Source organism: Leucoraja erinacea, chromosome 25, assembly GCF_028641065.1.
Source record: "Leucoraja erinacea ecotype New England chromosome 25, Leri_hhj_1, whole genome shotgun sequence".
Taxonomy (NCBI): Eukaryota; Metazoa; Chordata; class Chondrichthyes; order Rajiformes; family Rajidae; genus Leucoraja; species Leucoraja erinaceus.
The window spans coordinates 10,285,686-10,311,807 of NC_073401.1; the positions used below are offsets into that span (position 1 = coordinate 10,285,686).

Sequence of the window (26,122 nt, forward strand, 5' to 3'; positions counted from 1 at the left end):
GTCTCTATCTTTGGTGTAAACCAACATCTGTACGTCTTTCCTACACACTTACAATTTTGTTCACCCTCAGTCATCATTATTCCATAGAAAACTATCACAACCTGGACAATCTCTTAACTCTAATTCTATAGATCCTGAGAAACTTGCTCTGCATTCCCACTTGTTGCACCATAACCTTCCAGTAGTCTGCTGACCAGAGGGCAGTGAAGGCTGTTTTTTTTTCAAGAGAGAGCTAGATAGGGCTCTTAAAGATAATGGAGTCAGGGCATATGGGGAGAAGGCAGGAACAGGGTATTGAGTATGGATGATCAGTCATGATCACATTGAATGGCGGTGCTGGCTCGAAGGGCCGAATGGCCTACTCCTGCACCTATTGTCTATTGTCCAGTTGTGCTTCATACTCCACCGATGACCTATCTAATATTTAATGCAATTCCAGCCTGACATTAAATCATATTCTGTGCCTTAGATAATAATAGAATTCAGAACATAGAACAGTACAGCACAGGAACAAGCCCTTCGGCCCACAATGTTTGTGCTGACCATGATGCCAATCTAATCTAAACTGATCTCAGCTGCCTGTATGTGATCCATGTCCCTCAATTCCCTGCACGTCCATGTGTCCATCTAAAAGCCTCTTTAACACCACTATTGTATCTGCCTCCACCACCACCTCTGGCAATGCCTTCCAGACTCCCATCATCCTGAGTTTTTTTTTAAATCACCCCGCACATCGCCTTTAAACTTTTTTGTTGGGAAGCACTGCAGGTACTGATTTAAACTGAAGACAGGCACAAAAAGCTGGAGTAACTCAACGGGTCAGGCAGCATCTCTGGAGAGAAGGAATGGTTGAATTTTCGAGTCGAGACCCTTCTTCAGACTGACATAAACACCGACATTGCCAGTGATGTCCGCAACATGAGAATGAAAAACAAATTAGAAATATATTAAAAAACTTGAGAAAGAGCTTGCTGCGTTCTGGTGTTGAAGTCAGTCCCCATAGCAGGATGGATGTGACCTGTAGGAAATATGCATTCTCTTTCATTGTACAGTTGTAGAGCTTACAGAGGATGTTTAAAAGAATAACACTTTAATTTGCAATTGTATTAATCAAGCATGTTAACAGCTTTCAAATGGCATTCTAGAAAGGCACAATTTTTTAAACTTAAAAAAAAATCTAGTGCAAATATTTTTAATCAAAATTAATGAAATGAGCAGTATTTTAGTATTCTGCGTGATGATTCAAATAAATACTTAAAAATGTTCATAAACATATATTTTTATTTAACAGCTCAGTTAAAACTGCAATTAGATCAATGATGATTTTTATGTAGCATGATTAATTTATTTAATTGCATGACAACCATGTGTTTAATTATTATATCTGCAGCTCCAGCTACAAGGAAGTTGGAATCCCATGTGCTGCCCTTCAGTGGTGGGTTTTCCTGATTATCGTGGTTCCTCGCGCTTGTTCTCCGAGCAGCAAACAGCCTGTTCCTGCTCCGTGGGTTAGTTGAATGGCAACAATATGTTCCATGACATTTGCAGCCAGCTTCTCCTTCTCTCCCCTGCCTTCTTCATTTCTAAATATCTCTCTCATCCTTGAGCACTTCAGTATCTCCGTTCAGCGGGGTGGCTGCATCAGAGAGACTTTGAAGTTACACCACCTATCAGCCTTTTGTTTGCATTTGAAATTCTGAAGAGCTGTGTTCCTCTCATGTCTCAGCCTCTCAGTGAATCCCTTCTCTAAGTCATTAAAATGAGACGTGTGTCTCTTTGTCCTTTCACTCCCAGGGTTGCTTGAATCCAGCATTTCATATTGAAATGCTTTGAGGATCCCGTTCTTTTGGGTAATTTGGTCTTGTGTACATCGTCAGTGTTAAAACAAAGTGAAATCTGTGGCAGGGCGTGATCTGCATCCCAGATTTTTTTTCATTTTGAGATACAGTGCAGAAACAGGCCCTTCGGCCCACCGAGTCTATGCCGATCCCCATTACACTAGCACACACAACACGGAAGGATCAATTTACATTTTTTTTATGGAAGCCAATTAATCTTTTGGCATGTGGGAAGAAACTGGAGCACCCGGAGAAAATGCAAATGGTCACAGGGAGAACGTACAAACTCCGTACAGACAGAGCCCGTAGTCAGGATTGAACCCGGGTCTCCGGCGCTGTCAGGCAGCAACTTTAACACTGTGCCACTGTGCCCATGATGAAAAGGATCCAAAATCTAGATCATCCTCGTCACAGCGACAAAAATATTCATTCCTTTATAATTGCCTCCCCCCCCCCCCCCCCAACCAAATTGACTTTTACAATGGTGTTGAATTGTCATCAGCTGTTAATAGTAAACATCTCCAATTTTATGATTCCTAAGTAGATAATGTAAAATTTGTGTTTTTCAGCCAACGGCACATTTTTTTGTGGGTGCCGGGTGCAAGAATATTTCTGTGAACACTAACAAATGCCCCGCTGGTCACTGTATGTATAGCCTCTGGAAATGTCTGAAGAATTTTTGCTACAGTTCTTGTTTTGTATGTATATTTTATTCTGAATAAACAAGAGATTCGAGTGGGCTGTGACTGCTACCTGCTTGGCTGCTTGGTAACTCAATGCCTGGAATGCTCTGAGCCTTGTTTGTGCTTTCTTCCACATACAGAGATGATGCAGGATGAAACCTCATACTGCTTCTGTTGTCTATCAATTGACTTGCGCCTTGCTTGATCACCATGGGTATTTCCCCCTAGGCTGCAACCATTTCTTTCCAATAATAAATTGACTGAGCAACAATGGAGTCTGGTATCTGCCGCACTAGACGGTCTTACACTCTTTAAGAAATTCACTCCTGCACTTGCAAGCATAATTAGAAACTATCACAAGGAACTGAACAACGATTCAAGGATCTGTTTGTTGTGTTTATTGGAGATTGCAATAGAGACTTTGTTTTTCACACCAAGAGTGGTGGGTGTATGGAACAAGCTGCCGGAGGAGATAGTTAAAGCAGGGACTATCGCAATGTTTAAGAAACGTTTTGGCATGTACATGGAAAGGACAGATTTAGAGGGATACTAGACTAAGCGGTGCCCAGTGGGGGGGCTTTCTGGAGTGCTGGTATGGGTTCTTGGGGTGGCAGCTCAGTCCCTCAAGTCTGATCTGCTGGCAGCTCACTCGCGGCTGGTGGGCTGGCAGTTAACTCATGACTATTCCTTGAAATTCCATTTCAAGCAGGGTGCAAGGCCACATTAAGGGCACTCACAGTTGTGTAGATATTTGTTCAGTGTTATTCAGAGCTCAGAGAAACGTGACCCTTTGCTTCATCCATCTTGCGGAGACTGAGCGAGGCACACCACTTCCTGGTTTTATAGTCCCTCCCCCTCCCTCCAGCAGGGGCAGCAGAGAGAATGGTGATTTAAAAATAAACATTAATATCTCTCTGATTTGTAATCGATGGGAAAAATCCTCCACACCCGTAAAGTGGAGGGGGCCTCTGAGCGAGGTGGCCAAAAATGATGGCCATAGGTGGCGGTGTTCTGTCGGAAATCGCAGCACAGTGGGCCAAAAGCGGTCAAGATCAGAGTTTTAGTAATATAGATGGGCAAAATGCAGGCAGGTAGGGCTAGTGTAAATGGGACATGTTGGCCTGTGTGGGCAAGTTGGGCCGAAGGGCCTGTTTCCATGCTGTATCACTCTACGACTTTCTGACTCTATGACTCAAGTCTTGTCGTTAAAAAGGCAATGTTGAACTACTCTCCACAACTCTTCCTGATGACCTGGATAGAGTGGATGTGGAAAGGATGTTTCGACTCGTGGGAGAGTCTAGGACCAGAGGGCACAGCATCAGAATAAGAGGGTTTAGCCAGAGGGTGGTGAATCTGTGGAATTCATCATCACAGACAACTGTTGCCAAGTAATTAGGTGTTATTTAAGGTGCCGATTGACAGAAGGCAGATGAATGGGGTTGAGAGGGAACAATAGACTCGCCATGATTGAATGGCGGAGTAGACTCAACTGTAGAGGTAGTTTAGCTTTCTCTGTCTTTCCTTGGTAAACCAGCATCCGCGGGTCCTTGTTTCTACACTTTGAAAATGGCAAGAGCTTAAGCAGTGAGTAACCCCGGAGATGTCGCCTGCCAAATAAAAACAGCTGCTTTAATTCTCTCGGCAATTTACATCACGTTGAATAAATAGCTGAAGAATATACAAGTGTTTGCTTACAGATGTTTATTCTGTTGAAAATTACAGGTCTAATTAGATTATTTATCAAGGAGCTGGATTTGAATTTGAAAAGCACTTGCAAGGTAAGACATTGAGTGATGAGTCACTGATCCACTGATTGATGGAACACAACTGTTTACTGCTTCTAAGATGATGTATTATAATGATTAATGTTTGGCATTTTACAATATTCCCGGTGAATGATATCTGTAAGCAAGTCGGGTTGTAAACATGCCTGATGCGGCACTGTGAATTGCAAGGACTATTGTGATTTTATTCCTGCATCAATATTTTTATTGACACAGAGTGCTGGAGTAACTAATGGGTCAGGCAGCATCTCTGGAGAAAAAAGATGGGTGATGTTTTGGGTCCCAATCGTGAACGTCACCCATCCTATTCGACTTGAGTTGAATTAAGTTTATTGTGGCGTGTACCGAGGTCAAGACCCTTTTTCAGACAGAGAGTCAGGGGAGGGGGAGACACAGAGATATGGAAGGGTAAGGTGTGAAAACAAGACATCAAAGGGAACAGAGATCAAGGAAAATGTAGACTAGATCATCATTAGCTAGGTGAAGGTGAAAACAAGGCATACAAAGATAGTTTAGTTTAGTTTAGTTTATTGTCACATAGAAACATAGAAACATAGAAAATAAATGCAGGCGTAGGCCATTCGGCCCTTCGAGCCTGCACCGCCATTCAATATGATCATGGCTGATCATCCAACTTAGCATCCTGTACCTGCCTTTTCTCCATACCCCCTGATCCCTTTAGCCACAAGGGCCACATCTAACTCCCTCTTAAATATAGCCAATGAACTGGCCTCAACTACCTTCTGTGGCAGAGAGTTCCAGAGATTCACCACTCTCTGTGTGAAAAATGTTTTTCTCATCTCGGTCCTAAAGGATTTCCCCTTTATCCTTAAACTGTGACCCCTTGTCCTGGACTTCCCCAACATCGGGAACAATCTTCCTGCATCTAGCCTGTCCAACCCCTTAAGAATTTTGTAAGTTTCTATAAGATCCCCCCTCAATCTTCTAAATTCTAGTGAGTACAAACCGAGTCTATCCAGTCTTTCTTCATATGAAAGTCCTGACATCCCAGGAATCAGTCTGGTGAACCACCTCTGTACTCCCTCTATGGCAAGAATGTCCTTTCCTCAGATTAGGAGACCAAAACTGTACGCAATACTCCAGGTGTGGTCTCACCAATACCCTGTACAACTGCAGTAGAACCTCCCTGCTCCTATACTCAAATCCTCAAATCCTTTTGCTATGAACCATACCAAGCAACTGTGCAAAGCTTTTGTTCCATGCTAACCAGTCAGCGGAAAGACAACACATGATTACAATCGGGCCGTCCACAGCACACATCTGTCGGAGTAGAGATTTAAAAGAGTGGAGCTATTGTAAAGCGTGATTGCAGATCCACTTCAGTGACCAGCGCAAAGAGTCGCCTGGGTTGGTAGCCACGTTGGAGTGGAATTTATGGCGGGGAATTTTCTCCAGGGATGCCGACTGACCAGCTGAGTTACTCTAGCATTTTGTGTCTGTCTGCATCTGCAGTTCTTTGATTCTACAAAAGGATTTAAACAAATATATATTTGCTGCAAAATGCAATTTTCGAGAGTATAAATTGAAAATACCAAAATTTAGTAAAATAAAGGAAAATAGGAGTATTCTGCATTGAATTCTACAATCAATGCTCGTGATTGCATTGAAACATGGCCAGGTTACATGCACCACAATGGCACTGCACTACGACCAGCAGAGAGCAGAGTGACTGGATACAAAGTGCTTCTCAGCTCCGTACATTCATGCATCACCTGTGGACACTGCAGAGCATGGATATAGGACCTAGACACAAAATGCTGGAGTAACTCAGTGGCTCAGGCAGCATCTCTGGAGAAAAGGAATAGGCGACGTTTCGGGTTGAGCCTTCTTCGCACCCGAAACACCATCTATTCCTTCTCCATAGAGATGCTGCCTGATGTTAGTTACTCCAGCATTTTGTATCTCTCTTCAATGTAAACCAGCATCTGCAGTTCCTTCCTACACAAGAGCATGGGACATGTTGGCTTCCTGCACATCTCTAACATCCACTCTACAAATTGGAGGCTTAGATGTTCGTGCAAGGCTGCCCCCAAAGAACCCCTTACCAATGATTTACTACAGAACTGCTGATAAAAGTTAAGTAATCCTTGAGCCTACGATTTTCAACTTAAGTGTTTGTAGAAATGCATTGACCAGACTTAGCACGCAGAATGACGTTGAGGAATTTGGTTGATAGTTTAACTGGCAAATGTACATTGCCCCTAGTTTATGTATTGGGCTCAAGAATTGTGGGTGTTAATGTGCATAAACCTGGTACATTGACTTACAAAGTCCAAATGACTGTTATAGTTTGTGTTTAGTTTTGTTTTTAGTTTAGAAATACAATGCGGATACAGGCCCTTCGGCCAACCGAGTCCGCGCTGATCAGCGATTCCCGCACACTAACACTACCCTGCACACACTAGAAACAATGTACATTTATACCAAGCCAATTAACCTACTAACCTGCACGTCTTTGGAGTGTGGGAGAAAACCGGAGCACCTGGAAAAAACCCACACAGGTCACGGGGAGAACGTACAAACTCTATACATACAAGCACCTGTGGTCAGGATCAAACCCAAGTCTCTGGTGCAGTAAGGCAGTAGCACCACCGCTACGAAACTGCTGGGAAACATTGCATGTTCTCAAGCTGCAGTTGAAATATTGTGAGCACTATACAAGGTGACAGCATAGATTCACTAGGATCAGACCAGGCATTTTCTTCTGTGATAAAGATGAGCGGTATTGAAATTCTATTGAATGGAAATGAGATTTGCCAGCGGCTTTCAATATTAAGCAGTGATTTTACAAGATAAATGGCACAAATATTATTTCTATCAATCAGTGATTCAGTATATTATTATTAGATCATCGGTAGAAGAACAGAAGGCAAAGCTGAAAGGATTCTACATCTGATGAGTTATTATGGCGTGCAGTGGTTTACCAGAACCATGGTGGAAGTAGACTTTGAGAGCAAAGGAAATAGTTATATGTTGAGGTAAAATATTATGTTGGAGACAGAGGAGTCGGTGTTCAGCTGAGAACAGTGCATGTATTTGTAATCTGCTTTACTTTGAGACTATTGACAGCTAAGAAGATATAGGCAGACTCAGAAGACACCTTCTGACCAGCAATCGAAGATAGTGTAGAGTCCAAATGTCGTGTACAAATGTTGTTTTTATTCAAACATTACAGGCTTGGCGTACTTGCGAGTTTGGTACACTCTAACATAAAGTCATTGGTACACATAAAAGTCTGAAGAAGGGTTTCGGCCCGAAACGTTGCCTATTTCCTTCGCTCCATAGATGCTGCTGCACCCGCTGAGTTTCTCCAGCTTTTTTGTCTACCTTCGATTTTCCAGCATCTGCAGTTCCTTCTTAAACATAAAGTCATTGTTGCTGCTGTTGTGCGAGGTTGTTGCCACGTGACCTCGAGATAAGTTTCTGCTGTTGTTGTAGACACACCCCTTAACTCATGACATTCTCTTCCCGCCAAACGCAGTCATGTGACTGTTCCAGTTCTGGTGACGAGCGTTCGATCAGTAAGTGGTTTGACCACCAGGTGGCGCCACAAGAGACACAAAACGCTGGAGTGACTCAGCGGGTCAGGCAGCATCCTTGGAAAAAAGGTATGGGTGACGTTTCGGGGCGAGACCCATCTTCATCCCAGCAATCGTCAGGATCTGCAACCATCCCTGCACAACCCTGGCCACAACCCTGCACCAGCAGCCATCTTCTCTGGACTAAGTTCATTGATGCACTGCCCACTTTGGTTTTGCACTGTTGTGGTCTGGTTACCTAACATTATTGATGATCAATTTGTTGCATTACTGATTATTGTATATTTATTTGTTGTGTTATTATTTTAACAGACACAATTGCAGCATGTGAGAACTTCATGGCTCCATTACCCATACAAACTAAAATTAAACACTCTTGACTCTCCTGACCCTTAATCCTACAGTTATCAATGGTCCAAAGGTCATAATGAATGGTGTTGATTTGTCACATACACTGTATGCAACTGCGCAGTGAAATTATTTTTGCATATATAACAGCGCCATCAAACGCTCATCAGATGTGAACCCGATCATTCCTGGGATCATTCTCGTAGACCTCCTCGGGATCCTTTCCCACACCAGCACATCCTTCCTGAGATATGGGGCCCACAGTATTCCAAATGCGGCCTGACCAGTGTCTTCTAATGCCTCAGCATCACGTCTTTGTTTTTATATTCTAGTCCTCTCTAAATAAATCCTATTATTAATGATGGCAGTCCTGGTAGTTTACATTCTCATGTAATGGTCCCGGGTGGAAGGTTTGTCAGGAATTTGACACTTGGGTAGTGTGTGACTGAGGGTGGGGGATTGCAAAACATATTATTCTCGCATTGCTACTGTCGTGATCTTTTTGGGTAACTTCCGTATATGGAGTCAATGGAAGGAAGGTTGGTTTGTGTGATGGTCTGGGCTACACAAAAAACTCTCTGGAATTTCTTGTGGTCTTGGATGGAGCTGTTCCCAAACCATGCTGCGATGTATACTGATATAATGCTTTCTTCAGCGCATCTGTAGAAGTTGGTGCAGGTTGTTGTGGACAATGTAAGGTGTCTAACATTACCCCCCATTGTGTATTTAATTAGTGTTTTTTAGATGAGATGGCATCTACAGTATGATGACATAGCTGCACCTCTAAGAAGTTTAAAACTAGATTGGTGTACAGTAACCAATCGAGTTGCCTGAGCTGTTATATACATATCAGCATCTTTTTATCTACACTGTGTTTAATTATTTAGGGACTGAACTAAAAACTGCAAACTTTTCCCTCAAGAATACTGTGGGCAGCTGGTAGAGCTGCTACCTCACAGCGCCAGAGACTCAGTCTCAATTCCGATCTTGGGTGCTGCCTGTATGGAGTTTGCACGTTCTCCCTGTGACCGTGTGGGTTTTTCTCCGGGTGCTCCGGTTTCCTTCCACATCCCAAAGGCGTGCAGGTATGTACAGTAGGTTAATTGGCTTCTGTAAATTGGCCCTGGGGAGCAGATGGGTAAATAGTATAACATGGAACTAGTATAACATAGAACAAGTATAAATGGTACAACATAGTACTAGTGCGAAGGGGTGCTTGGTGGTCGGCGTGGACTGGGTGGGCCGCAAGGCCTGTTTCATGGTGTGTATCTAAACTAAACTAATACCTGCAAGATTTGGCTGGAAATTTGAAGAAAAATCAAGACTTCCCCGAATTCAAAATAGACCAGTGCTATAATGCTATTTCAACTACTCAATGAAGGTTTCTTTATCACCTAATTATGTCGAGTTAACAAATTAGTAAGATTAAACGAGAACTTACCAGTTTGAAGTTTGGTCTGTATTTTATGAGGAGTTACGATGAGGGATTACGTGAAGAACCCGTCCAGCACGCATGCGCGACATACTTCAAAGCAGCGGTGTGGAATCACAGAAAGACACAGTAATTGAAATAAATATAGTAAAGAAAAGGAGAGCTTAGATACCAGTTTGATCTCTATTATTGAGGGTGGGAGCAGAGGGCACGTAATCCCTCATCGTAACTCCTCATAAAATACTTCAAACTGGTAAATTCTTGTTTACTCTTACTATTTTACTTCGGAGTCACGTGAGTGACTACGTGAAGATTTTAAAGCTCTGTGATTTCAAACCGTGTAACAGTTCATACTTCACTCACTGCCGAAGTCATTCGAGGGAGGAAGTATGTTATCGTAATCAACCATGAATCTGTTTGTAAAACAATAATGGTGTTATTAACAATAACAAGACCAAAATGCTCCCCCGGGCTTAAATTATATATTTTTTGCAGATTCTAATACTTTTTCTGCAAACGATACAGGTTCTGCCAGCGGCTTGTTATAAAAGTTTGGAACGTATACTCCCTAGACCACCCCACTGTATCCAGGATGTGGTCCATAGGCATGTCCATCCTCTTAGTCACTGATGTGGATGCTGCCCTGGTGGAGTAAGATTTATACACATTAGTATGTACTCCAGCAACTCCCAGTACCTGCTTGAGCCACTTGAGATAGTTTGGCTCATCACCCGACCATAAGGTTTCTTGTGGCTGACCCATAAGGCTTTCTCTCTCCTTTGAAGATTACTTATTGTGTTGATGTAGTTCAATAAGTGGGTCATGACACATAACCGTGGTTCAGGTGGGTATGCCCGGAATTCCATGACTAGATCTGATGTTCCTGGTCTGCTCTGTTTGACCAGCCCCTGAATGGTAAATGTAACACGGTCTGGTGTTACAACCATGTTGTCCAATCGTAGTAGATGGAGGAACTGGACTCTTTGTGCTGAGACAAGGCCATCAGCATGACCGTCTTCAGGGTGGGCTGTTCCAGGGTGAGGGACCTGGCTGGTGACCATCCCCTAAGGTACGTCAGGTCCACACTGACATCCCAGATTTGGGTGTACCTAGGTCTGGGGGATTAGAGTTGAATATGCCTCTCCTGAATTTGATCACCAGCGGGTGGTACCCTATGGCCTGTTGTCCTGGTGCCCGAATTGAGTAGGCTGACAGAGCACTTCTGGCTGTGTTGATGGCGCAGTAGCTGAGTCCTTCATTGTGGTGAAGACCTGCCAGGAACTCCAGTACAGGTTTTGTTGTAGTTGAATATGTAGTTCCTGTATTTGAACAGTATCTTCCCACTTCTTGATGTTCGCCAAGTATGTTCCCTAGTGGATATGCGATGGGATGCTATCATCGTGTCGATAGTGCTATTTGACAATCCAGGCCCAGCAGTGGTCTTCCCAATTCTGCAACCCAGGCCCAGTAATGGTCTTTTCAAATCTGCAACCCAGTAGTTTAATTTATCGTGGCATGAGTGGCTTATGCCTGAAACTGGGTGAGTTGATAAGTCTGGGCTATTGGGAAATCATTAGGGTTTTGATGACCATGTCGAGGACCACTGGGAACCATGACTGTGGGTTTGCGTAGAGGCCGTAGTACCCGACTGATGAGGCCGTAGTACCTGACTGATGAGGTAGGAAAAAAGCGGGGAGAACATAGAGATTAGATCCCCCCTCCCCAGTTCAGCGGGAATGTATTCATTGCCGCTGCCTCAAAGTTTGGTTTCATGCGACATACATCAGTACGTGGTGATTCAATTGAAATACAGGGAAATCGATACCTGGTGTTCCATATTGCTTTGTAATTTCAGCAAATAATTTGGTTTAATATGTCTGTTTACAATATTTAGCTGATGGTCGAATATGTTTGACGACATACGGTTACCAATTGTTAAATAAATTGTCACATGATATCGATTTATTCTGCCCAAGTGGTTGGTGTATGCCACCACTGTGATGTTGTTAATTTATAAACGAACATGCAAAATGGTGCACTACTGAATAATATGCTTTTACCAATAGAACGTACTCAATATTTCCAACTAGGCTTTACGCCCAGTGTCTATAGTGATGAATTCTCCAGATTAGTCCATTTGCCACCATGTTCTGGGTATGGGTATTTAGTTTAAACATTAGCACCTTAGCTCTAATGGAAAGGTTCAAGTTAAGTAGCTGGTAATGCTGCTACTAACTCCCAATTACTCTAGCCACTTGTTGAATGGTTGGTTGATTGATACCATTAATTGTTACAGGTTGTGTCATATGCTGACTCTCCTTATGGCAATGTTATAGATGAGTGGGTAGAGTTAATTGAATACCAGATAGTCAATAGTTGTGGATGGTGTCAACGTAGATCTATCTGGATTGTATGACAGGCTCAGGCTAAATAAGTTTTAGTAGCTAATGCTGCTGATTAGCTATTCCCATGGATTTGTCTGTCGTTAGTATCATAGAGACATGCCATGACGATATGTTCCTTAATAGTGTCAGGGCTGGTTTAAATATCTGGGAACAGTTTTGGCTCATATTAGCCATTGTCAATAATTTATACTGCCATAGTTACCCCATCCAGGTAAATTGGTATCTCCGAAATTTTATGAATGGGTACTGAATAGTATGCATCTTTTAAGTTGATGTCTACCATAAAGTATCCTAGGAAATCCATGGTTAGCAGTTACAATTTTCCATAAGTGTGTAACCTGGTGAAAATACTCAAGTGGTAAAGTCAATGATGGTGCGACATTCACCATCTTGGGTTTGTTGGTACCAAAGGTTCATATTAGGCTTCTTTATGACCCCTAGTATATCTTCTCCAGTTAGCTAGTCCCTCGTGTTCTTTTTTAGTGGGAGGGTAGACCCCTTTGGGGTGCATGCTGAACTGATAATATATGGTCCCTAGATAAGGGACGTATCAGATATTAAACTGATAAGAACAGATACTACACTTGATCTTAGCCAAAAGGCCGAGAAGTGATGGGTTTCTTAATTCAATTTTTATCCTTGAATACTTTTGGTATATAACTACCAAGTGTGATAGTTCTTCATGTTCCCAACCCAGGTGTGATTTCCCCCCCCCCCCCCCTGTTAGTACAAACCCTTCACCTTTTATGTGATGGTAGGAACCATACTTATCTGTCTTCACTGTTGTTTAGTGGTGTGTTCATTTCTTCGGTTTCTGGTTCCTTGTCTGTAGGGATGGTGTTGTTGGGGGGTGGCGCATTTTCCATGGGGCCCGCTCTGGACCCTGGCCTGAAAGGGCTTACGGGGGTTGGCATGCGGGCCCCGAGCTTTCACCAGTACTATTAAGTAGACGCCTACTGGTGGACGCGTGGAGGTACTGCTGTCTGGTTTTGTGTGGTGCTCATTCCAGGCCCTGCCCTCTTGATGCCGAATATTTTGGATACTTCGTCCAGTTTCTTAGGCTTGGTTTGGTAACTTAGCCAGATAGCAGGATCTGTGGTTGTGAGGTCAGCGTTCTCACAGTCCTGTGAATTTTTTAGGTTGAGGGCAGGTTTTATAACTTCCTTCGAGAAGTTACGGAGCATACTGTGTTGAACAGTAGGATCAGGTGTTTTGCCATACTACCCTGCCCCTCTGGAATGAGCATGCGAAAATGATAGCCGACGTCAGGGGTATCAAATGCAATTTAAGATATTTGGGTTTTAAAAAGCTATGCTCAATGTACCCCCAATAATGGTGGGCACTTTGAATAAATGCAATTTAGGGGAGGCGTGATGAAATCCAACGCCTCATGACTACCTGTCTTGGAGATGTTTTTTGAAAAGAACAGGTAGTAAGCTGGCCGTCAGTTGAGACTGAAAAGCCATTTCGCTAGTGGTGGAGCCACATAGCGGCCACACCCGGCAGCTCATCCTAATCCTGTACCTCAAGCATTCTCCTGATGTTGTTCAGCCAGTGACCCCTCTTCTTGACCAGCCCAGCCCTGGTTGCCATCGATCCCTCGATAAGGGAGATGGCCAGTGCTGTTAGTGCACTGGAGTGGGAGTGTTATGCTCCCTTGGTGAACTTGCCCCTGCTCCTGAGGCAAGTCTCGCTGGAGATTTTGGCTCCATTACCTTACTCTAGGCTTGGAGAACAGACACTTACTTGCTCTCGGGCGGTAGTTTGAAGTGCCGATTCCATCTTCCGTGTCTGTCTCCAGCCCGAGGTTTGGTTGCTGGCTTTGCTGCTAGAGGCTGTCAGTCATTTTCAGGCGGCATTTCTGCGGTTCTTGGGCGGCGAGTCTCCTTGTCGGGATTATGCAGGGATTACTGGCCGGTTTTTTAGTTTCCCTCCAGTCCGCTGCTGTTGGTCAGACAGCTGTTAGCGGACTGGGCATCGGCTCAGTAGCCTGACTGTAGGCCGCAGCGTGTGCGGTCCCGGTGCCGCCTCTCCCCCCTCCACTGACGGAACGCTCCTTCCCTGGAGTCGAATGGGGGCCGCTTCCCTCTGTTCTGCTTTGCTGTCTCCAGTTCCCCTGGAGCAACAAAGAGGAGCAAAGTAGTGAATTCGAACCTGTGGGTAAGTAAACGGTCCGTTCCTTCAGGCTTGTAGCGGGAGCGCCTGTACTCCCGTTCGTCGCGGTTGCATCTGCGTGAACGCTATATGTCGCGCATGCGTGCTGGACGGGTTCTTCACGTAGTCACTCACGTGACTCCGAAGTAAAATCAACAATTTTGCGGTACTTTGTTCATTTTCATTTGCATTTGAATGTAATTGAATTGTAGATGGATGTTTAGGTTTGATTAGCATCAGGCAGCACTGCTACACTGCTGTAAAACAATCACAGAGACAGGTCATTGCACCAGGCTGTCAGACACGGGCGCTACCACCCACACACTTTGTTTCCTATGTAGGTGTGATTCCAGTTTGATGTTTTCTTTTATTATACTGTTTAATATTACGAACTGTTTATTCTCTATTAAGTGCTTTAAAATGCCAAACTGCATCCTAATCATTTCGTTTAGATTCATTTCGTTTAGAGATACAGCGTGGTCAAAAGCCCTTCAGCCCACCGAGTCTGCACTGACCAGCTATCCCCGACCACTAGCACTATCCTACACATACTAGGGACAATTAACAAATTTATCAGCCAACAGATCTGTACGTCTTTGGAGTGTGGCAGGAAACCAGAGCTCCTGGAGAAAACCCACGCAGGTCACGGGGAGAACGTACAACTGTAAAATACTCCGTACAGACGGCACCCGTAGTCAGGATCGAACCCGGGTCTCTGGCACTGTAGGTTAGCAACTCTACCGCTGCACCACCGTGCTGCCCATGATTTAAACCAATTTGATTTGGGAAGTTAATTTGCTTCAGTAAAAATTGTAAATTGTGCCTAGTGTGTAGGATAGTTCTGGTGTACAGTGATCGCTGGTTGGAGCTGACTCGGTGGGCTGAAGGACATGTTTCTGCGTTGTATCTAATCTTCTCTCGATAGGCATTTCAACTTCAGGCTAACTTCTATTTTACCCAAACTAACTTGGTTGCTATGTAGAAACAAGGAACTGCATAAGCTGGTTCACAAAAAAATCCACAAAGTGCTGGAGTAACTCAGCGGGTCAGGCAGCATCTCTGGGGTACATGGATAGGTGACGTTTCGGGCCAGGACCCTTCTTCAGACTCCATAGGTAACGTCACCTATCCATGTTTTCCAGAGATGCTGCCTGACGCACAGAGGTACTCCAGCACTTTGTGACTTTTAGGCCATTTGGCCCATCAAGTCTATTCAATTCAACTTTATTGTCATTGCACAGATACAAGTATAGGTACAACGAAGTCTACTCTACTCTTCAATCATGGCTGATGTATCTTTCCCTCTCAACCCCATTTTCCTGCCGTCTCCCGTAGCCCCTGCCACCCTTGCTAATCAAGAATATGTCAATCCTTACCTTAAAAAATATCCATTGAGTTGGCCTCCACAGCCATCGGTGGCAATGAAATCCACTTTGTTGCTGCTAGGTATTTGCTGGAGAACTGAATTTTCCCACTTTGATGTAACTGGATGTAACTTTCCTCTGTTTGGGCGGTGCCACTGACATCTACTGCATGCTGCACGTATTCAAACAACACTCAGTGATTTATTAAAAAAGAATTGTACGGTGGGAGGGGAACGCATGTCAGCTGTGAAGTGAATCGTGAATTTCTTTCACTGCTATTTAGAACCCACAGGTTGCGATCATTACCGATTTGTTCTGGCAGACCTAATAATTGCTAAAATTGCCAAGTATTGGCTATTATTAGTGGGACTGTGTTCAAAAATGTATTTCTCCTTGTTCATTTGTAGGCCATTACTGGTAAACGGGTTTCTGTCTATGCTGCCATTGAAACTGCCAGATAGTATAAAAATCAACGCAACACGTAACTAGATCCTTAATGGTTGACCTTACAGAGCGACCCCAGCCCACCGCATCCAGGATGGAATAACGCCTTTGGTTGGATGCACGAGAACACTCCAAAGACGTACAGGTTTGTAGGTAAATTGGCTTGGTATAAGTGTAAATTGCCCCCAGTGTGCGTGGAATAGTGTTAATGAGCGGGGATTGCTGATCGGTGCGGACTCGGTGGGTCGAAGGGCCTGTTTTGCGCTGAATCTCTAAAACAAAAAACATTTTTTTTCATTTCTCCCCTATCAGCTGCTGCTGAGTATAGAAGGGAAGAACCTTCCCTAAGGGCGGCATCCTTCTTCAGACATGTTCTCCAGAGAAGCATAGAAACATAGAAATTAGGTGCAGGAGTAGGCCATTCGGCCCTTCGAGCCTGCACCGCCATTTAATATGATCATGGCTGATCATCCAACTCAGTATCCCGTACCTGCCTTCTCTCCATACCCTCTGATCCCCCCGGCCACAAGGGCCACATCTAACTCCCTCTTAAATATAGCCAATGAACTGGCCTCAACTACCCTCTGTGGCAGAGAGTTCCAGAGATTCACCACTCTCTGTGTGAAAAAAGTTCTCCTCATCTTGGTTTTAAAGGATTTCCCCCTTATCCTTAAGCTGTGACCCGTTGTCCTGGACTTCCCCAACATCGGGAACAATCTTCCTGCATCTAGCCTGTCCAACCCCTTAAGAATTTTGTAAGTTTCTATAAGATCCCACTCTCAATCTCCTAAATTCTAGAGAGTATAAACCAAGTCTATCCAGTCTTTATTCATAAGACAGTCCTGACATCCCAGGAATCAGTCTGGTGAACCGTCTCTGCACTCTTTCTATGGCAATAATGTCCTTCCGCATGGTGGCGCAGCGGTAGAGTTGGGTTTTTTTGTGCAAGGGACTATGGTGGAGGACTTCAGACAGGGTGGAACAGTGGACTGCCTTACAGTGTCAAAGACCCAGCCAGGTTTGATCCTGACAACGGGCCGTCAGTCCAGTGCTTCCTGTGCAGTTTGTCACACAGGTGACGTTTCGGGTCAGAATCCTTCTTCAGACATGTTCTCCAGAGAAGCTGCCTGGCCATTTGAGTTACTCCAGTACTTTGTGTCCTTTTGAGCTATACTAACTCAATAACTCAAATTTTAAGTTGTTACCTTTGCATATAGATTTCTTCACAGTCTTGATTGTTCCTACCTTTATGGTCTGTAGCCTCACCAACACCCAGTATCTCTGCTCAATTGGTTGATACACGTTCTGCCTTTATTACAGTCAGTGGCATTGTCAGCTCAGATCCCTCTTTCTATTCATTTCCTTAGACTTTAGATTTAGGAAACAGGCCCTTCGGCCCACCGAGTCGGTGTCAGCCAGCGATCGCCCTGTACACCAGCACTATCCTACACACTAGGGCCAATTTTACATTTTTGGAACCAAAGCCAATTGCTGTAGCTTACAAACCTGTACGTCTTTGGAGTGTGGGAGGGAACCGGAGCACCTGGAGAAAACAGACCCAGTCATCAGGGATAATGTACAAACTCCATACAGACAGCACCGGTAGTCAGGATCGTACCTGGGTCTCTGGCGCTGTAAAGGGCCTGTCCCACGAGCATGCGACTCCATGCGGCAAGTGCGACCTAAAGGGCTGGTCCCACCAGCATGCGACTCCATGCGGCAAGCACGACCTAATGTAGGTCGCTTGAGCCGTACGGCCTTGCGGGGCCGGTCCCACTTCGATCGTCGGAGCCGTATGGAGTTGTGCGGAGCTGGTCTCCGGAAAACTGACCGTGTTTAAAAATTCCGCACGGCAACGGCCTGCTGGCCCGCAGCCGCCTCGACGCCGTGTCACTCACTCGACCTCCGCGCGGCTCCCGCTTCTGGTTTGGTCGAGCTTGCTGCATGCAGGTCGCATGCTGGCGGGACCGGCCCTTTAGTTCGCGCTTGCCGCATGCAGGTCGCATGCTCGTGGGACAGGCCCTGTAGGCAGCAACACTACTGCCGCACCTCCTGTAGTAGCTAGAGGAACGATTCCTTGAACGATATAATAATCTGTCACTGCACCCCCTGGTTCTCTCGAGTTTTAAAACATTTCTTAAAACCCATCTATTTGATAAAAGATTCTTTACACTGCCATTAAAATCATGTGAAAGCATTTCCGACAAAATCTTAACGAGATTTTAATATTGGTTTTCCAATATTTACCGCTGTTGTTCTGCAGTGGGCTGCACACGTCCCACACCTAACCCCCACACCTAAATAAACTAAGAGATTGCCAACATTAAAAAAAAAACTTTAATTTAATTGTCTGTACACCCACACAAATGGCCTAAGGACCTACATGAGCTGTGGGCAAGTACATAAATACAGACATTAATTATAGAGCATTGGCAAAATGAAAAATGACTCATAGGTTAGGCTGCTAAGAGGGGTTAATAACACACAAATGACTAAGCGATGTTAGATCTGGCCATACTGTTTGTCTAAATGTCCAATGGAAAGTTGACAAAAGAATGCTTCAACGTGGATAGGTTGGACAACATGTCAGTAGAATAAAGCATTCATGTTACGTTGCCAAAGGGCAATTGTGCAATTGGGAAACTTAATCGATTTCTAAAAATGTTTCACCTTCACTCAGTCCCTTTCTTCTTTCCTAGTCCTAACGTCACCTGTGGCTGCAGGCAATCATTTACCTCCAGACATTGGTGTTTGCCTCACTGAAGGTCCAACTTCTGAGCAATGGGAGGGAGAATGGTGTGCGTGATGGCAAACCATCCATTGACTCCATCTACACTTCATGCTGCCTCGGCAAGGCCGTCAGCATCATCGGCCGCTCCCTCTTCTCCCCTCTTCCATCAAGCACGAGGCACAGATGTGTGAAAACACACACCTCCAGATTCAGGGACAGTTTCTTCCAAGCTCTCATCAGGCAACTGAACCACTTTATCACCGACCAGAGAGGGGTCCTGACCTCCCATCTACCTCAGTGGAGAACATCGGACTATCTTTAATTAGACTTTACTGGACTTTATCGGACTTTATCTTGCAATAAACATTATTCCCTTTATCCTGTATCTGTACACTGTGAACGACTCGATTGTAATCATGTGTATAGACACAACATGCTTAGGTAACTCAGCAGGACAGGCAGCATCTCTGGAGAGAAGGGATGGGTGACGTTTTGGGTCAAGACTTTTCTATTCATAGCCGCATTCAAAAGTCTTGAACTCATTGTTCCCCAGGGAGGTGTAAGCGCAGGGGCGGCATGGTGGGAGAGCGGTAGAGATGCTGCCTTAAAGTGCCAGAGTCCTGGGTTCGATCCTGACCAGCGGCATGTAATAATAAAGTACCATTGAGTAATGTTTAAAAGACATTTGTTTAGTTTAGAGATACAGCACAGTAACACGCCCTGCGGCCCACTTAGTCTGCACCGACCAGCGATCCCCGCACACTAGCACTATCCTACAAACTGGGGACAATTTACAATCTTTTTTTACCAAAATCAATTAATCCTCAAACCTGCACACCTTTGGAGTGTGCATAGAAACCAGAGCACCCGGAGAAAACCCACGTGGTCACGGGGAGAACTTACAACATCCGTACAGACAGCACGCATAATCAGAATCAAACTCATGTCTCTGCCGCTGTGAGGCAGCAACTCTACTGCTGCGCCACCGTGTCGCCCTGGTTGGTAGGAGAGGTTTAGGGGAGAAGGGTGAGAGGGAATCTCATTGAGACATATAAGATTGTGAAGGGTATGGTCACGCTAGAGGCAGGAAACATGTTCCCGATGTTGGGAGAGTCAGGGGCCAGGGGCCACAGTTTAAGAATAAGGGGTAAGCCATTTTGAACGGAGACGAGGAAACACTTTTTCTCACAGAGAGTGGTGAGTGTGTGGAATTCTCTTCCTCAGAGGGCGGTGGAGGCAGGTTCTCTGGAAGCTTTCAAGAGAGAGCTAGATAGGGCTCTTAAAAATAGCAGAGTCAGGGGATATGGGGAGAAGGCAGGAACGGGGTACTGATTGGGGATGATCAGCCATGATCACATTGAATGGCGGTGCAGGCTCGAAGGAGCCGAATGGCCTACTCCTGCACCTATTGTCTATTGTCTAGATGGATATGGGCCAAACACGGGCAGATGGGGCTAGTGTAGATTAAGCATCTTGGTTGGCATAGGCAAGTTGGGCTGAAGAACCTGTCTCCGTGCTGGATGCCTCATCATTAGAGCTAATTGCTGTCTTGCCAAAAGGCCAAATGAAAGTGATCATTGGAGCCAGCTCATGTCCACTCCATCCTTCACGTTCCACACAAGCTTCACTGATACCATTGTTTTCAGAGGTCAGAGAACCCCTCACTGTGTGCGATGCAAGACAGAAGTGCCTGCAAACTGATGGAGCCAGAATGAATCAGTGCAGAGATAAGGCCTGGTTTATCTTTAACACTGAGTGTCCAAGCCAATAATCACACTGAGACGGATTAACCTCAGCATTCTGCGTCTCCCACTGCTCTCTCCATCACTATAAATCTTCTTTCAGAACATTGATTCATTAATCTGAAAACTTGTTAAAAAAATGAGTGGTAATCCACTTCCCACCCTAATTAATTCTTCCCACCCGCACTCTATCCTTCTATTCCCTTGTCCCTCACATACCGTCATGTTTCGTTAAATAATTAATGGTCCTTTCAACTTTGCAGCAGCAACTTTAACACTTTCAATATTATCTCTCTCAAGAAGTCCCTCTGAAGTATTTCATTTCATCTATCGGTAACTCCATTATATTTATCCCTCTGCCGTCACCCTGAAGTGTTCACATATCCTCCTCGTCAACTCCCTCAGACCTCTCCATCACCATCAAAGACACCACACAATCAGGCCTCACCATGCTCAGTTCCGCTAGCAAGAGTCTCAGCTTAATCTGTAGGAAGGAACTGCGGATGCTGGCTTTAACCGAAGGTGGACTCGAAATGCTGGAGTAACTCTGGTTTATCCTTTCCATTTCCTGAATCTTCCCCATTCTCCCAGCATCTTTTGGAACAAATGTGGTGTTGCAGTAACTCAGCGGGCCAGGCAGCATCTGTGGAGAACATGGATAGGGAGTGGAAACAAAGAACTGCAGATGCTGGTTTATAGCAAAGATAGGCACAAAGTGCTGGTAACTCGGTGGGTCAGGCAGCATCTTTGGAGAAAAAGGATGGGTGATGTTTCGGGTCAGGCCCCTTCTTCAGATTGAAGGAAGTGGGTGGGGGAGGGGTGGAGGTGACGAGCTGGAGGCGAGAAAAGACCAAGATCAATCAGGGCCGGTCACAAATCACTTCAGGCAGGGCATTGTGCTCATATTGGTCGGCCCCAATTAGCCCTGGTCTGTTCTAGCCTCCATCTCTTCACCTCCCCCTCCCCCCCCCCTCCCCACCCCCTACTTTCAGTCTGAAGAAGGGTCCCGACATCGAAACGTCGCCCATCCCCTTTCTCCCGAGATGAACCCTGACCCGTGCGTTACTCCAGCACTTTGTGTCTATCTATAGAGGGGGAGTGGGTCTGGATGTACTTTCAAGGCTCTCATGTGGAGGACTCGACTTACTAAAGTGACATGTCAGTGGAATGGGAGCATATTTTGGTTTAGTTTAGAGATACATATGTAGGCTAACAAGAGGGATGTGTTTAATGGCGTGATTATGAGGATACAAAATGGACATGAATGTAATAAACATTCAGATTCCTGTGCTGATGTTGTCATGAAGTGAGGATCTTCCCGATGGGAGCGGTGTGGTCCAGTAACAGAGATTCGATAGTCGTAAACAGTTTGAAATCTTAGGGTTTTTATTTGACTACCTACAGGGGTAATAAATAGATTTAAGAGACTTTTCTTTCACGATGTTTAATATAATGATATACTATTCATTGTAAGCTCAGTATTGGCTGACTCCACAGTAGTGTAGATTGTACATGGCCATTAGGAAGGGACAGCCTAGTGAGCTAAAAGGGGCTTTTCTCATTTTACCCTCGCTTTGTCTATGTAAGAAAGGACTGGTTGCATTAATGTCAGTTAGTCACTGTACTTTTTATGCTTTTTAGTTTAGTTTAGAATAGAATAGAATAGAATGCCTTTTATTGTCATTCAAACAGCTTGGTTTGAACGAAATTGCATTTCTACAGCCTTAACATTACAAAAAAAAACCAAGACCCACACTTAACACAGTTTACACAAACATCCATCACAGTGAGTTTCCAACACCTCCTCACTGTGATGGAAGGAAAAGTCTTGTCTCTTCCCTTTGTTCTTCTTCCGCGGTCCAGCAGGCCAACGAGGCAAAAAAAATAAAAATAAAATGTTAGGCCCCGTTTTGAGTCCTTTAAACCCCGCGATTCCAGCGGGAGAAGTTCCCAGTGCGGGAGCTCCGAAAAGCGGTCTCCCACCAGGGACCCGCGAGCTCCCGATGTTCCTGTCCATGTTGGTTTAGAGATACAGTGGGTGATCAGCCGTGATCATATTGAATGGCGGTGCTGGTTCGAAGGGCCGAATGGCCTACTCCTGCACATATTTTCTATGTTTCTAACAGGCCCTTCCGCCCACCGATTCCCCGCCGACCAGCAATCCCCACACACCAACACTACCCTAGACACACTAGAGACAATTTTACACTTATACCAAGCCAATTAGACTACAAACCTTTATGTCTTTATATGCAGTCATTGTTCAATTTTTCATGCCTATCACACATCTTATTACTGAATATACCTTTGTAGAAATTATTCAAATGTGCAATTCAAAGCCAACTTATTTCAAAGCCTATCCCTCTGTTCTTTTTCCTGGCATCTGTCACATCTCTTGCAACCTACATTTGAATGTCGGTTCTCTCAGTTAAATAATGTGCTAATCAGCTGGAGACTATCGAATGTTCTTGTTATTAGCAGAATCTCTTTAAATCTGAGGAAATGTGGCCATATGCCATTTCATTTTAATTGCTATATGTGCAAAATCAGACCTGCATTCATTTTTTATCAATGTAAACAAAACCCACCCCGATAATAAATGATGAATTAAAGTAATCATGAGATTAAATTCATTTTGTAACATCAACTCACAAGCAATATTCCAGAAGATTTAGTTTTAGTTTTTAGTTTTAGAGTTGCTCCGTTGAAACAGGCCCTTCAGCTCCGACCAGCGATCACCCCTGAAGTACTTCTATCCCACGCACTAGGGACAATTTACCGAAGTCAATTGACCTACAAACCTGCACGTCCTTGGAATGTCGGAGGAAACCGGAGCACCCGGAGACATCCCATGCGGTCACAGAGGGAACGTACAATCTCTGTGCAGACAGCACCCATAGTCAGCATTGAACCTGGGTCTATAGCGCTCTAAGGCAGCAACTCTACCACTGTGCCACTGTGTCTTCTCTCAAAAAATGCATTGTTTCCTCCATGTTGAAGATGTATTTTCTTGCATAAACAGTGACGAAGGGAACAGATGAAGGGTCAACGATTTTGGAATGCGCCTTACAAATAATGTTGAGCTCAAAAGTAAAATGCTTCAATTTTTTCTGGTTTGGAAATCTTGAGAATTTTCCTTGCTCTGAATCGTGGCTTTGTAAAGAACAGATATGCAAATGGGGTGCAAGTGATTTTTATACAGATTCTATAAAATCTCTTTTACTGAAGAAAAATTACATTTTGCGAATTTGCATTTTTGCCACAATCCTTTTGTGGACGGAAGGTGTCGTGCTGACAATGTGGATGATTGTCCAGACATGTCCTATCTTCAAAAAAAACATAACAGCTCTAGCCCCGCAAAGTAATGATCAGTCACCTCCCAAGCATCAGGGATGTTAAATAAGGAATCATCAGAGGTGTCACCGAGCCACATTTAACCCACAGATCTGCAGCTCTGGATCCGCTCCAGCCTATCTACAGTAGCTACTCCGTATAACTCAAGCCCTCCAGACCTGGCACCATCCATGTGAAACTTTTCCGCACCTTTTCTAGGTCATTTACATCTTTGGAGAAACAAAGGAACCACAGACGCTGGTCATAAAGCCATCGGCCCTTCGAGCCTCAGCTATTCAATATGATCATGCTGATAAACAGGCCCTTCGGCCTTCTCTCCATACCCTTGATCCCCTTAGCCACAAGGGCCAAACAAATGACCCATCCTCGACACCCTCTGCGGCAGTCCCACCACTCTCTGTGTGAAAAAAGTTTCCTGCGTTTTAAAGTCCCCCTTATCCTTAAGCTCTCCAAACCTTTCCTATCCCTGTCCATTGAATCTTGTAAGTTTCTATAAGATGTAAATTCTAAGAGTTAAACCAAGTCCCTAAAGACAGTCCTGACATCCCAGGAATCAGTCTGGTGAGGGCAATAATGCCTTCCTCAGATTTGGAGACCAAAACTGTACGCAATATGAGGTGTGGTCGCCGGCAGTGTTCCACTCACACTATGAAAGCTACCACTTTCTTCTTTTACTCCACAAGTTCCTATTAAATCTATTCCTCCTCATCTTAAACCTATATCCTCTGTCCATTGGCTGGCTTGTAAATTGTCCCTAATGTGTAGGATAATGCTAGTGTATGAGGTGATCACTGGGTGTTCATTTACCCTATCTAACTAATCCTTTCATGATATGCATCTATAAGATCAGTCTTCATCTGCTTGGGGGACTAGCCTGCTCAATCTCTCCCTATAACTTAGTAAGTCAGGCAGCTTCTCTGGAGATCATGGATAGATGATGGTTCGGGTTTGGAATCCTTCTTCAGACTAATCAATGTCTAATCAACGCTTATATTGTAACAGCTGTAACATGACATCCCAACACTTGTACTCAATGCCCCATCGGATGAAGGCAAGCATGTCATAGACCTATGTCACCCTATCTGCCTATGTTGCCACTTTTAAGAAGCTATGTACTTTAGGGCCTGTCCCACTTGGCGATTTTTACGGCGACTGTCGGCATCATTGACTGACCGAAAAAGTTATGTTGTGATGTGGCGTGACACGGCATGATGACATATTGATGCGCGGGTTTCCTCAAGTGTCGCAACATTTTGTTTGTTGCCGCTGAATTTCGAAATGTTCAAAATCATTCGGCGACCCTGATACGTCAGTCAGTGACGTCGCCAAAATAATTGCCAAGTGGGACAGGAACTTTATGTTTCTCAATTCGGCAACACTCTCCAGGAAACTATCATTAACTATGAAAACCTCCCCTGGTTTAACCTCCCAAAATACATCACTTTGCACTTGGTAACGTTAAATTCCATCTGCCATCCCTTTGCCCACTTTCCCAGTTGATTTACATTTTGTTGTAACCTTGGACAACTTCTTGACTACCCACCATACCACCAGTTTTGGTGCTATCTATGAACATGGTAATCATGCCATGTAGATTCTCATCCAACTGTCCACCCAACATCATCTCTGAGGCAAATCACTGGTCAAAACCTCCGGAATACAAAACAACCCCCGACTACCACCCTATGACTGCTTGCTTGTGTTACCTATTTTTTTTTACCATTGTTTAGCTTAGTTTAGTTCTGTTTATTATTGTCACATGTACCAAGGTACAATGACAAGCATTTTTGATGCATGCTATCCAGACAGTGGAAGGACAATGCATGACTGCAATCAAGCCGTCCACAGAGTACAGACGCAGGATAAAGGGTGATAATGTTTCGTGCAAGATAAAGTTGAGTAAAGTCCAATCTAAGATGGTCTGTCTGTCTCCCACGAGGTAGATGTAGATTGTAGGTTAGGAAGATGGTAAGATTAGACAGTGGTTACAGAAATGAGGAGGAGCAAGTTTGTGGAACTATTTAGGTTTGAAGACAAAGAATGACATATACTTGAGCTGTAAATGGTCCAAGACTCAATGTTGATCAACATTGGCAAGATAATGAGCATGCTGTGTGATGAATTTGGCTGAATGGGTAAAAATAACATTGAAGCCACTAAAACAGTCCAATAAAATTATTGATCGTTTCATGACAGAACTCCATGTTCATGGACAATCACGTCCACGTCTCCTGGACAATGAGCCATGTGAGGAGAATGACTGACCTGGGAGGTGCAGCTCAG

The 26,122-nt window shown here is 44.4% G+C and overlaps 1 pseudogene; it reads right to left on the minus strand.

Moving 5' to 3' along the window:
• Window positions 1-12,550: 12,550 nt before the first annotated feature.
• Window positions 12,551-12,664, minus strand: LOC129709560 (U2 spliceosomal RNA; annotated as a pseudogene).
• Between the last annotated feature and the right edge of the window lie 13,458 nt (window positions 12,665-26,122).